A 13,283-nucleotide genomic window follows, 5' to 3' on the forward strand; every position below is an offset into this window, starting at 1 on the left:
AGTGACGATTTAATCAAGGCTTCCCCATTCTCCCCCTCACTCCTGAACCCTGTGGGATTAGACCACCTTTAGGGCAGCCACTGCAACATGCCGTGCAAGCACAAACACAATTATTTCTGGTTTTCTGCTTAGAGGCCAGTTTCCTCAGAAGCTAGCTCAGTCTGCTCTGGGTCTGATTCACTCCAGGCGCCATGAACCAGATGTGAGAATCCACTTCTGCTTTCACCACCCTCGTTGTTAAACCAGCACGGTCTCTCCTGACAGCAGAGGAAAGGGACCAGTCAAAAGCAGGGTGAAAAATGATCTTCCTGCCCTGCCAGCACTGCAGGCTGAAAGCTCCAAAGAATGGGAAGGTGATATTTCAGTACGTTTTCACAGCACAGAGGGAAAGGAGGTCAATAATAGAGGGAAATGTACCCTGCAGCTCTTATGGTACCCGTCCTTTAACATGCCTGCATTTCTGGGCCACCCAATAATAGCACAACATCGATGAATGGAAGGCTGGGAATAGGATGGACAGCGCGTGGAGAAAGCAGTGACGACAAAGGGAAAGCTGACAGAGGAGGAGGCAGGGACTGATTGCTATGAGAAGATGAGGAGCATGCAATTAGCTCCAACATCAGCTGTCCACGTGCAGGCGAAGGACAGAAACGGGCAGGCTGGCCAGGGCTTTTACATAAGGGCTGATTTAACAGGATTCTCCGCCTTTTGCAGAATCTGGTCCTTCCGAGGGCCACAGGGTGAGGCCATGATGTAAGGGAGCACTTTGCAGTCAGAGAGGGAAACTCCAGCAGTGGGGAATCCTCTCCCTGAGGAGAAGCAGCACGGCCTCTCTCTGCATGCCCACAGCTGCTTTCTCCTGGGAAGTAAATTGCTAGTAAATAAACCACCACGTGTCACGGCTCGGTTTGGTTTTTTTCAACCTTTTCAAGCATTTGGCAGCTATGAAGAGGGATGGAAGGGTCTGGTTTTGGTTAGGAATTAGTGAAAATCTCGCAGTTGTTGTTTATGTGTTGGGTTTTAAGTAGTCGGCGCCGCTGTGCACGGCCATAGGCGGGCCCCAAGCAACTCAACCACTGCAGGGGATAGTGGGTTGCAAAAAATCCCTTGTGCATTCCCAAAACGGCCACCAGCTGATCTGGTCCCTAGGTGACTAATAACGGTTTGGAGCGATTTGACACTTGGTGACTTTACTGGAAAGTTAATTTATTTTTCTTTATTTTTCCCAGCATAAAGAGGTTCCCCCCCCTTTGTTGGGTTCCAGAGAAATAAAGAGGAAACTCAAAGTAACATTTTGCTTCAAAGCTGCAAATGTCACAGCGACACTGGCAGGAGGGAAGTGGGGAATTTCATTCAACGTGTGCTGAAATGTCCCAGCTAACTAGATCACGCTCAGATCTGGCATCTCAAATACACCCTGCAACAGAGGCCCAAGAGCAGAGAATGCAAACACACTCTGAAGAGAAGAAGTTTAGGCTAGTCTTTAATAAAACATAATGTGAGCTAGGCTTCAGCGCACCGTGCTCTTGTTCAGCTTCACTAATTAGCCTTTCTGGGTTGTTTGTCTGTCTCTAAAATGTTATTTCCCCGGTCTCTGGTCGAGGCCTATTAGGCCTGCTCCCCAGGCTTCATGGAAGCACTATCAGCCTTCAAAACCTCCCGCATTCCTCTTTCCTGCTCAGTTCCTGCACCGCGTCACCCTGCAGCAGCCCAGAGGCGTCAATTAGAGAACGATCCCAGGGCACTCACACCATGCCGTCGGAAAGCCACCGCGCAAAGTCCCTGTCACTTCCTCACACAGCTTCCTTGGCACTTGTTCCTACAATTCCCATTTTGCTGGAAGGGAGGAGCAGGAAAACAACTGTGACCTGTGCTTCTCCAGGACATGCTTGCAGCGCAGCAGCTCTTTCTGACAGATTAATAAAAGGCACTGGCAGAAAGGAGCCTGCTAGTCCAGTTCCACCGGTCACCCGGTGACAGGAGCAATTGATCTCAAATGCAAACACGGGGTTACGAAATGAGTAAGAGGCAGTTGTCCTTGAAAAAGGTTTGCAACCAGAAAACTGCATTTTGGCTTTTCTTAGTAACGAGTTCTGAAAACAGAAAGAAATTTGTCAGCTGAATCATCCGGAGGTGCTTAGTCTGCAAGTTTCTTGAAACACAATAGTGAAGGCTGAGATTTTGAAAAGTTGGAGTCGAGTTAAAGAAGAGGGATACAACCGGGCTGGCCCCTTCTTCCTCCCCTGCGCTAAGCATCCTTACTTGGCTTATCAGCAGAGATACAGAAACATAACAGAGGGAATTCGGGAAGCTCAGAAACATTCATTTTTTTTTTCTATTACATTCTGAATTTTTCAACATGAGTCTTTTCAAGTGGGATGAAGAGAAAATTCTGCTCTTTTTTGGCTTTTTCCGTATGAAACAAACAACCAAAAAAGCCACCCACAAAGCATAACACCACAAGCCATACAAGTCATGGTTTCAAAGTGAGCATTTCATGTAAACCTAATTCCTGGCTTTGTGAAATTGCTCCTGAGAAAAGCTCTAACCCACAAATAACTCTATTACAACATTTTCAGGCCTGAAGTTCTCAGGATTCATACTGCTTTTGGGAATTTACATTCTCCCCCTCCCTCACTTACTACTCTGCTTCAGCAAATATTTCAGGGAAGTGTTCAAATGCAAGTAAAAGTCCGCCCTCAGTGCCGACTATAATTTTGAAGTACACGGTATTGAATAGGCAGGGGAGGAGAATCTATCCTGATTTTTTATGGCTTTGTCCTCAGTCACAAAGACCAGATGGGTAATTTCAAGCAGAATGATTTTTACGTCTGAATGGGAAACACAGAGAGCAAACACGCACAAAAGCCAAGCCTCCTACGTAGCAGGTCCCTCCTATGGCAAGCCTCAGAACTCAGCACAAAAAGCATCCCTGCCCCTGCAGACCCCTCGGAGACAGAAAGCCTCAGAACACCAGGATGGCTCGTAAAAAGACCTGGCATAGTTAAATGCACCAAATTTATAAACCAGCCTCTTTCTTCACAGACAATGTAGGACGGGTGAACAGTGAAAGGCAAGGCTCTCTTTCACCCTATTAATATAAACACGACCAATCCTTTTTTTTTCTTGTGCAGGGGATCGTGTGCACATACTTGGTGTGCAAATAAGGCAGTGCAACCTTATTTGTGCTCAGTCTCTTACTGAATGGCTATCATAGGGAATAAACATTTCTACGAGTATATTTTGCTCCACTCTTCAGTATTTCTTCCCACCCCTTTACTCTGACATACTTAATCAATTATTTCTACACTTATTCAATCCTGATGCTAACTGACTCACCTGTACGGATTACCCCATTGTGAAGGGATTACCTGCATTTAATCCCTGTTGCCCTATAGAAACAAATTAGAGCAGCATTTGAAATGCACACAAGTCGACTCAGCCTGTGTGTTTAAATTCCAGCTTCCTTGCTTGTCAAGGTGTCTGCGGCCTCCCTTGCCTTAGTAAGTATCTTCCAATTGCTTCCCCTTCCAAAATTCAAACATGCCATCCAGACCTATACAGCCCTTCACAATCCATCTGTGCCCCACCGTATTCCTTTTTCCTCTGTCTGCTCTCTCACCAGACTCCATGCCCTTCCACTGCAAATACCTCTGAGCATCCTGGCACGCTGAATGCTGATTCAGTTTGTTCCTGCCCCCTCGGTACAACCAGCAGAGCATCCCTGCTCCACGAGCTGCTGCTCTCTGGGCACCCACTGCAACCAGGGCGCAGGGAGGAGACAATCCGTCCACAGTGGCAAGGCCAGGGTGGTTTTGATTGTGAATATTTCTTGCAAATTGGCTTATTTAGGAAATAACGCACAGGCTTGAAACTGTACGACCACAGTCCCCTCTTCTGTACCTTTCTCTTTAATGTATTACATGTCATGTATTAGATTGCAAAATTTTTGATTTCTGCAATGTCTTGAACCCCGCTTTTATACAATTTGACACGAGCTTCCAACGTTGGTTTCAGTCTGACTGACATAATAATAAATAATCTGTAACAAATAAACTGTTTTAAATAATTTAAACAATCAGCGACAAACTGATAAATAAATTTCCATATGCTTTCTGAGTACATATGAAGGATATAGGCTGCATAACAGCATCCCTCGTGACAGCTTGAGAAGAGCAGATTTAATACTCCAAGACTTCTCTGGGTCTAGAAGCAAACAATCTCTCCCCACGGCACCTCCCCGCTCCCCACCCACCAACTCTACTTTCAAAAAATAATGGGCGGTGAGTGAAAATGAAAGGGTTAATTTCTCTCTGTCTGGTTAACCTTTCCAGGCTATTCGGTTTCCTTTCAGACTCCATCCCATCAGAGGCATGTGAGGTGAAGGATAGAATTACAGACTGGGCATGTTTCCTGTACTTAGTGGGTGGATAGAGCACAACTTCCGCACTAATAATGTCAAGGTAATTAGGACATCCTGCAAAACCTGTAACAGGGAAGAAATAACCATTGTTTATTGTCATTTCTGCTGCTGAGGTGGTGGGCTCTCCTCACAACTGTTCTTGCCTTTCATTTTGAGCCATCCTACATTATCAGACATATAGCCAGGCCAAATCCAAGAGCCCTGGGATTTCCAGTACAGCCTTTGGCTAAAATCTGATTTTTATTCAATAATCACCAGAGAAGAGTAAACCAGACCTACAGGTCTGAGTATGTGTGATATTAAATAGCAGTTCAAACTGGGACCAAAACTGGCAAATTTAGCTCATCTGATTACATGTGCATGTATCTTTCATGGAATCATAGAACAGCCCAAGGTGGAAGGGACCCACAAGGATCATTGAGTCCAACTCCTGCCTCCACAGAGGGGCCCCTCAAAGTCAGACCCTATGTCTGAGAGTGTTGTCCAAATGCTTCTTGACCTCCGTCAGTCTCAGTGCTGTGACCACTGCCCTGGGGAGCCTGTCCCAGTGCCCGACCACCCTCTGGGTGCAGAACCTTTCCCTAACCCCCAGCCTGACCCTCCCCTGTCCCACCTCCATGCCGTTCCCCCGGGTCCTGTCGCTGTCCCCAGAGGGAAGTGCAAAGACTTTCGCACCACCCAGTGCAAAGACCTGAAGTTAGACTATCTTATTAATTTTACCCTAATGAAAGGATTGAAGGTGCCAAAGTCAAGCTTCGTTCTCCAGCAAGTTACCTAGATCCCAAAGCTTCAGGCTTCAACTGCCCAGCTGCAGTCTGCTCCTGGAGCCCAGAGAGACTTTGACTTGCCTTGAAGTCCACCCAATAACTCAGCTTCTGCTTCTGGATAGCCCAGACATCTGCCAATGGAAAAGAACCCACCACAGCTTGCAAGAGATGCTGCTCTCCCTCTATAATGTCAGCTATGTTTTTAAATTATTCTGCAATTATTTTATATCAAAGGCTGTGCCCACTAAAACTCAGGCATTTTGGTGTTTGCAGCACAACCTCCCAACCATCCAGCCACCACTGAAGCAGGAAGCACCTCTCCTGAGCAGGCAAGCTCAAGGACACCAGCACTGACCTCCAAGCGGTCACTTAGGGTTATGAAGCCCAGCAGCCCCTTTAGGCTATGTGGGCAACAGAGCGGGGTAAATCATTTCCTACTGCCCCCTTTAGGGTTTCCTACTGCCTCCTTTAAAAAGCTCCTTTCTTTGGGATAGGCTATGGTGGATGCCATTTAGAGGCATGGAGCTCTTCCTCTGCCCATTGGGAAGTCAGATTTTGGAGAGAAGCAACGAGGTTTTCTTGGGGGACAGGGAATGTAGCTGGGAAAAAAAAAAAGTTTGGAACCTGAACCTTTTTTCAGGTCTCCGTTTCACAAGGTTTTTAGCAGCAGACAACTGACCCTGCGTATTTCCTATGAACCACTTCTCATCTCACTAAAACCATGCCCAGGACGATACGGTTGCATGGGCACGAATCTGGGAACCAGCCCCAGCCCAGGTGTCCGCATTCGCTGTGGGGGATGAGTGGGAAATGAGACAACTGCAAGACAATGCGCAAGCCTTCGCCTCTCAGAAAAGATCCTTCGCTCGTCTTTTCTGGCTGCAGTCACCACAGCCTGTGCAGGCACGCAGATGCCAGCACACGCCGTCCCTTACCACAGGAAGCGGCTACGTGGTCAGATGCAGACAGTCATATGGCAGCTCAGCCTGGCCGGGGAGCTGCTGGGCTCCTCAGGCCATTTAGATGCATTAGCAAGGACCATCTCCGTATCACTTAAGCCTTGGCAAGGGAACGTGACTGCGCAGGCATACCCTTGACTGGGGCCACTCTAATTCATGTCTGCGCTGCCCAACCAAATGGGCCTTATGTCCATAACGGAATACAGATAATGATCTGTTAAATTATTGCTCTTTCCTTTCGTAAGATTTCCTGTCTGCTGGGTGCTGATGTTCGTAAGCACCGCAAGGAAAGCAACATCGATTTTTCCTCAGGTGGAGGATTTCAGGATGCCGCGTGTCTCTTGTTTGCTGTGCCAAACATATTTCCGAGCGTCGTGGTTTTGCACACGTTGCGAGCACAGCCTGCATCAATATCCTGAAGGGAACTGTGATTCTTAATTAACGACAGAGTCCCTCCAAAGGTGTCTCAATTAAACTTGTACATAAGGGCAGTATGCTAGGCAATTTCCCATCCCTCTCACGTGGAACAAGCTGTTGCCATCTGCAAAAGATATTGACAATAATGCTGAGCCTAAATTGCTAAGTGCACTGCTGCTGGGCTTGTGGGGAGAGCCACATGTTATACAAGCCTTTTCCGAAGGGGCTTGTGTGTAAGGAAATTCTGCACTCGCTTTTCAGAACTGCCAGGTTATCAAACTGCACTCGTCATTGCCATCAAATTCAGACTGTGAAAGAAAGCTGAGCATTTCAGGTGGGAGGGAGAGGAAGGGAAAGTGGATGTCAGGTCCTGAAATAATTAAAGATGACTCTGAAAGAGTTTAAAAAAATGAGATTGTGAAAATAAGTAACAGCACAACTCAACACAGAATTGCTAGCAATCAGAAGATAATGGTTCTGACCCTCTGACATGACATTGGCGTCTAAAGGCTGGTCTCCACTGAGAATTTGCTAGCATAATTATACTGCTAAAAACACTGGTATAGCTCTGTTTGGACACACTTATTTCAAAATAAGAACATTCATATAGGGTAGAAGTACTGGTGTAACATAAGGTATAATTATAGTGGTAAACTTCCCTGTGCAGACAAACCCTTAGGAAAAAAAGTTTGTCTGGTTCGTTGGGTGCACCGAATTTAGAAGCAACCTCTGAGCACACCCACCCAAAAGGCAGGTCCCACAGCCCGTGCGCTTCTCTATCGACCAGGCCAGAACAAAAAAGCTGAGATATACAGAAAAATCTACCTTTCCACAAAAGTTTGGAAGGAGGAGGTTGGTGGCCAAAGTGACTAAGTAACAGCAATGCCTTTGGTCCAGCTCACTGTTTCCTCTCCGCAGCTCTAACGTGGGAACAAAGTTGTGGGATAACTGGGGGTGGGAGAGATGCAGGCATGGTCGGTCTGGGCAGTGCCTTTCCCTCAGAGACAGAGGATTCAGTACTCCAGACAGCCTGTGCTCCCAGCCTCCTGCAGCAGAGAGGGCCGGAAGAGGTTAACGATCGACCCTAACCCTGCTGCCTGAGAGTGGGCTGAACTGAGGCAGAGGCAGCAGAAATTCCTGCTGACGGGTCCAAAAGGCTCACCTAGCGATAGGCTTAAGCCCTACGCACACTCTGAAGAATGTCCCTGACTGACAATCTTGCTCAGGCCTCTGAAAAGGCAGGGATTTCATTGGGCTGCTCGGCTGTAGGATTTTCCACCCGGTTTTCCTCTGAAAAGGAAGATCTCAGCCCCTGGATTTAGGCGCTGTAATCCTGAAGGTCATCTGTGAGTAGCCCACGACTGTTTCCTGCCTCAGCGCTTTGCTCGGCCCAGCCTGCAGTGACACAAGAGATGGGTTTCAACCACTTCCTTTGCAACGCTGCCTCATAGATCTTCCCACAAGGAATGCCATTTCCCTTTGCTAAGCTTTTCATGTTGTTTCTAGTCATAACCAAGTAGTTATTCTCCCGTCTGACTTACTCAGCCCTTGAGGACGCACAGCTCCTACGAGAGGCAGGTGCCACAAAGCACTCAGAAGGAGCTCAGCATTAGGATGTGAGCCATGAATTGTCACAGGCCTTTAAGTCCCAGGCGTGTTGCACCGAACCCACTACCAAGTACTAATAGCAAGGAAAGAAATGCTGTCTCTGGCCCTGGAGACTTTCCGCTACTTGTTAGTAGCAGGGGACTGTTGAAACAAAGCAGAGGTGTCAGGGCCCGGCCAGAGACCAGAACTGGTTCTGCTCACTGACCTCTCCACCAAGGCCTTCCCTTCCTCCCTCAGCTGGCTTTCGAGCAGAGGAAGGCAGCTGCCCAAGATATGAACTACTTCAAACTTTTGTATAATCTGTTCTCAAAGCTGTGTCTGCCCGCGGGCACTCGGAGATGATGGGTGGGCATAGAGGAGAGGGCCTCTGGCAGAGGGAGCTTTCTGCCTGTGCTCGGAGGGGCTCTGCAGCGTGCACAGAGCTGCTGGAAAAAGGAGTGTGGCAGGACACAGCGAGTGAGAGAGGCCTACAAAATAAAACTTTGTCATAAATCAATAAAATTTTGTCTGGTCATAGTCACTGTGAACACGGTTTTGTGAATTTACCAGTGGAAACCCTTCAGGAGAGAACCGAGTCACCAGAGGGTGACACAGCAAGCTACAGACATCGGCCAGCTGTCACAGAGGAAACAAATTCCCTTTGTCTTACAGCGCCATGCATCCAACATGTTTGCAGCTGGGGTCCTACCTTATGTCAGGAAAGAGCCTCTAGAATGGATGACTGGCACAAGCAAAGAAACTGAGGTGCTTTGCAACGACACAGTTTTAGAGGCCCTCTCACATTTTGCAGGGCTCCATAACATCCCAAAGACATCACGTTGTCTGTGATGCTGTCTGATGGAGGATGCTGTCTGATGGAGGAGAGCAGCTGGAGCACTCCAAACTACACGGGGTCTCACTGAGTGGCTGGGACCACTGTAGGTATAACCTGTGCTGGTGCTCTACTGCCAGATGACACTGGGACTTGCATCAGACAATCAAAGGTCACCAAAACTATGCACATATTTTAATATAATCATTTAACACCCTCAGAACAGAGGTGGATAGAATTCTATACGCAGTTATTACAGCTTTGGATAGCTCCAGTTGGTGAGAAAAGCTTAAAGTGCTCTTACAAAAGCAAATAAAGGAGAAAAAATTTCCCATCACAGATATCAGGCCATGATCACCACAGAACTCAAACCTTGCTTATAAGACACCCTGGATGTCAGGAGCATAGTAGATCTAGCAATTCCTCTTTATCATGCCCCTGGCTCTTCAGAGAAAACAGCAGTCTCACTGACGACATACTGGTCATTGCTGTTGAAACTCTGTGCACAGAGGAGACAAGAAGCAGAGCCATTCCCCACCAGGTGACCCTGTAAGGGACATCCTGCACAGTCATGCTTACAGACCCTACTTCAGCTCAACAGACAACTTTCCGTTATCACCAACCCTACAGGAGCCTCGCTTGCAGTTTGCGGGATGCAGCAAACGGCAGAGATCCCTCCTCCCTCCAGCTCTGCATGGGAGACTCGTGAAGTCATGTCTGCACGGAAAAGCAACCTTTCTTTTTTTCTTTTCTTATTTCACCGTAAAACAATCCCTTGACTTGATCCTAAACCAGTCCCATCCACGTGAGGACACAAGCATGTTCCAGCGCCATCTAGCCACCTGCCGCAGAAACTCACCGCAGCACCTGGAGCACGAAATCCAGCGCAGGAAGAAGGTGTCCCTAAAAGTGCACAAACCTCTTGCCACCAAACCCAATGTCTAAGGTCATGCTGCCAGCTCTGCCCTGATGTAGGACAGTACCTTGGCTTGGTAAGTTTGTGAAAGGCTTTCTGAACCACTTGGCCAGTCACTTCACCGCTGCTTGACTTTCAGATGCCTTTTCTACCAAAAGAAAAAAGAATGAGTGACCTATCAGGGTTTCAACTAACTTTCGTTTCAGGCTTTGTAGTTCCTCTGAAGCAGAAGCAAGAAGTGAAACCTTAGGGTGAGGGTGCAGTGTAAATCCCCAGATAGATCCATTCAGCTGAAAACTGGAGTCTCCATTCAGCTCCATAACGTGACTTGAGCTGCATCACACCTGCACCTTGGTGAGAGAGGAGACCTCGTAAACAAGTCCAAGCAGGAAACCCAACCAGCACTTGAAGATAGGAAGGCTATGACATGCATGGAAGGCGAATCAGTGCTAACACAGACTAGCAGCTTTCATTAAAGGGTTTAATGATCAGTTTAAACCAATCTGAGTCTGCTTCCTTCCTGCCATACATTGCCATCAGCTCTCTTGTGTGGTACTGCTCATCACAGGGTTTGGTGCAGTGCCAGACTGGCCTGATGATCCAGTTGAAAACCAACCCTGAAAATAAAAAGCCTTCATTCAGAGTGGCAGCAAGCTAATCCTCTCCAGCCCAAGTGCAGGAAGATGTGGCCAGATGCTCAGGGGAGGACAGGACTGCTTCTTTAGGCAACAGTGCAGATCTAAAGTATTAATCCATACTCCTAGCACTACAGAGAAATCATTTAATTCATAACTGATGGCTAGAGTATATACTCAGTGTTCCTGCTGAGTACACTTGCCTCACAGGTGAACTTTCATGGGAAACATTAGAAGATGACATAGAAACAAGAAACTGAACTGTAGTAGCAACATAAAGTACCAGCTGTAAAGTTACAGGTCTAAATGCTGACCTTTTTACTGAAAGTTCACTCTGCATCTGTCACATCAAAAAATAGATATTTCACTTGCAAACCAACCTGCTTTGTGTGTACTAAGCATCCCCAGCTTTGACATGACACAAATAAAAAAAAATAAATCAAAGATAGAGTGGATTACTTTTTTAAAAAGTGACTGAGACAAAAACTCTGGGGATTTTATTTATACATGTGTGAGTAAAGTATATATTTAAGTAAAGGCCACTAATTTTTGTGGAAGAAGCTTAGTGATGTCAGGTCTTTCCTTCGCAGCAAACACTATAATGGATGTCAATGTAGGCAGTTTTGTAAGGCTGAGCTCATGTTGAAGCATCAAACATCTCAGAAATGGGTTTCTGAGATTCCAATCTGTGAATGCCTCATTTTGGAGAATGTGGGAGTGGTACCATATTCCACTCGTCTGAGTGGTGTCAGTTTATCTCATGAGTGTTCTGTTCTGAAAAGAAATATCAGTCTCAAGATGCTCCAGCTTGCCTCACTGGTCACCAGAAACTGAATGCAGAAAATTGTATCCTAAAGCTGCATGTCCAGCCAAGACGTACATTTGCTTCCCAAATGAACAGTTCATCCTCGTTAGAAGGGAAAGCTGTAAGTTAAACAGAACAGCTACTTTTTTCTGTCTTTTGAAACCCTAAAGAAATACTTGAAGCACTCACTTCAGAGCCTTGAGCATGATGCCCTCTACCTATAGGGTTCACTCTCCAGAAGCGTAGCACCAGCAGAACGAGAGACATCCTTTCAGCAAAAAAATCAGCCCTGACTGTGTGGTCTGTCCGAGCAGAGAGCATGCTTAGGCAGGAGCCATTCAGGCATTTCCTTTCAGACTGCTAGCACAGATGCCAGTCAGTACAAGGGGCACAGATGGTTTCTTGCCATGTGGAAATGCTGCTCCCAAGGACCTCTGCGGAGGCCGCTTGCTCATTTCACACATCGGTAGGCACTGCCAAGTCATGGGAGAGTGACTGGACATGGCCGGCTTTGCTTGTCCCTAGGGTCACAGTTTCCTAACTGCGGGATGTGGACGAGACTGATTTTAGCAGACCTCCCTCCAGAGAGATAAGGTGACCGCTCAACTCTTACCCGTCGCCCAGCTCACCCCGTCCGGAAGAGTTTTAGGACTGCAATGGCGTGACAATACTTACTTGGCTTATAACCTACTGCACATTTGAGAATTTGGCCTTTTGATTTGTGAATGTTTTTTTTTTTATTTTTATTTGGAAATTATTTTAGTGCAATTTGAAATCTGTGCTTTCCCTAACGCTGGGAAAGCAAAAGGCACAGAGCTTCAGTTCAGGCCTGTCTCTGGTGAGGAAACTACTGACAGGACCCAGCACCTCCAGTTTTTCAGATCTAAACACTGTCAACAAACCTTCTCCCCCCTCACAGACATTATATGGACCTTGATACAGTTGCTTCAGCTGGCACAAACAAGGTGGGAGCTGAATTGCAGGTCTTTCTGTGAAACCCCTCCATCACCTGTGCCTGCATTAACCACAGCAACAAATGGTAGGGCTGGACTCTGCAGCTCTGGATTTTCTGAGGATGTATTTCTGAATAATGTGATATATATATATATATATATATATAAATTTTATATATATATATGCCAGAAGTTATTGAGCTCAGTGCAAGGATAAGTAAGACAAAATTCTGCCTGAAAGCACATTTCCACTCTGAACAGTCACAGATCACCTCTGTGTTATAACCAAGGATAAAAGGATGATAGGGACACTAATGGGGTTGCTTCTGTGAGTGGTGCAAGTCCATGCCACTGGAGGAGAAGGAGGAGAGCTCGACCCCTGATTTTGCCGTGAAGTTTTGAGCCCATCTGGTCTGCAATGCCAAGAGAGACAGGAAATCTCTCCTGGTCACCCATTTTGCTACCAGCCCCCCCAGCTCATCACTTGAGGTAGCAACATGACAAATTAACAAGGGATTCGGTGTCACACGATGAATCAGGTAGAGCCATGAATCAGGTAGAGGTTTATCCAGGAGGGCACTTGTAAACAAGTAAGCTACACCAGAGCAATTCTTTTAGGGCCAATTATTTGAAAGTTACTAAGAAGATCGGTGAACAGATGCAGAGAAAGGCTGACATTTGGGTAGATTCTCTCTATTTAGCAAAGAAAGATACAGAAGAGTTGGCCTGGCAGCAGCTTTTTCAATATAATAACATCACAGTGGCAGGAAATGCATGCTGTTTTCCGGCATTGAATTTCTAATTCTGGCATCTTGCTTCCCTCAAACAATTTTTGTCTTCTATGTAGCTGCACTAAAGCATTATTATCTTTTGAAAGCCCGGCTTGCAGCTTTTTGTGCTATAGTCGAACACGAGCAGTTTTTTGGCTTTGTAAAGAGTAGTATATTATTGCTCTGTCATCAGGGAAAATTGAGAAATTTCTTTAGAGA

Source organism: Anser cygnoides, chromosome 7, assembly GCF_040182565.1.
Source record: "Anser cygnoides isolate HZ-2024a breed goose chromosome 7, Taihu_goose_T2T_genome, whole genome shotgun sequence".
NCBI lineage: Eukaryota > Metazoa > Chordata > Aves > Anseriformes > Anatidae > Anser > Anser cygnoides.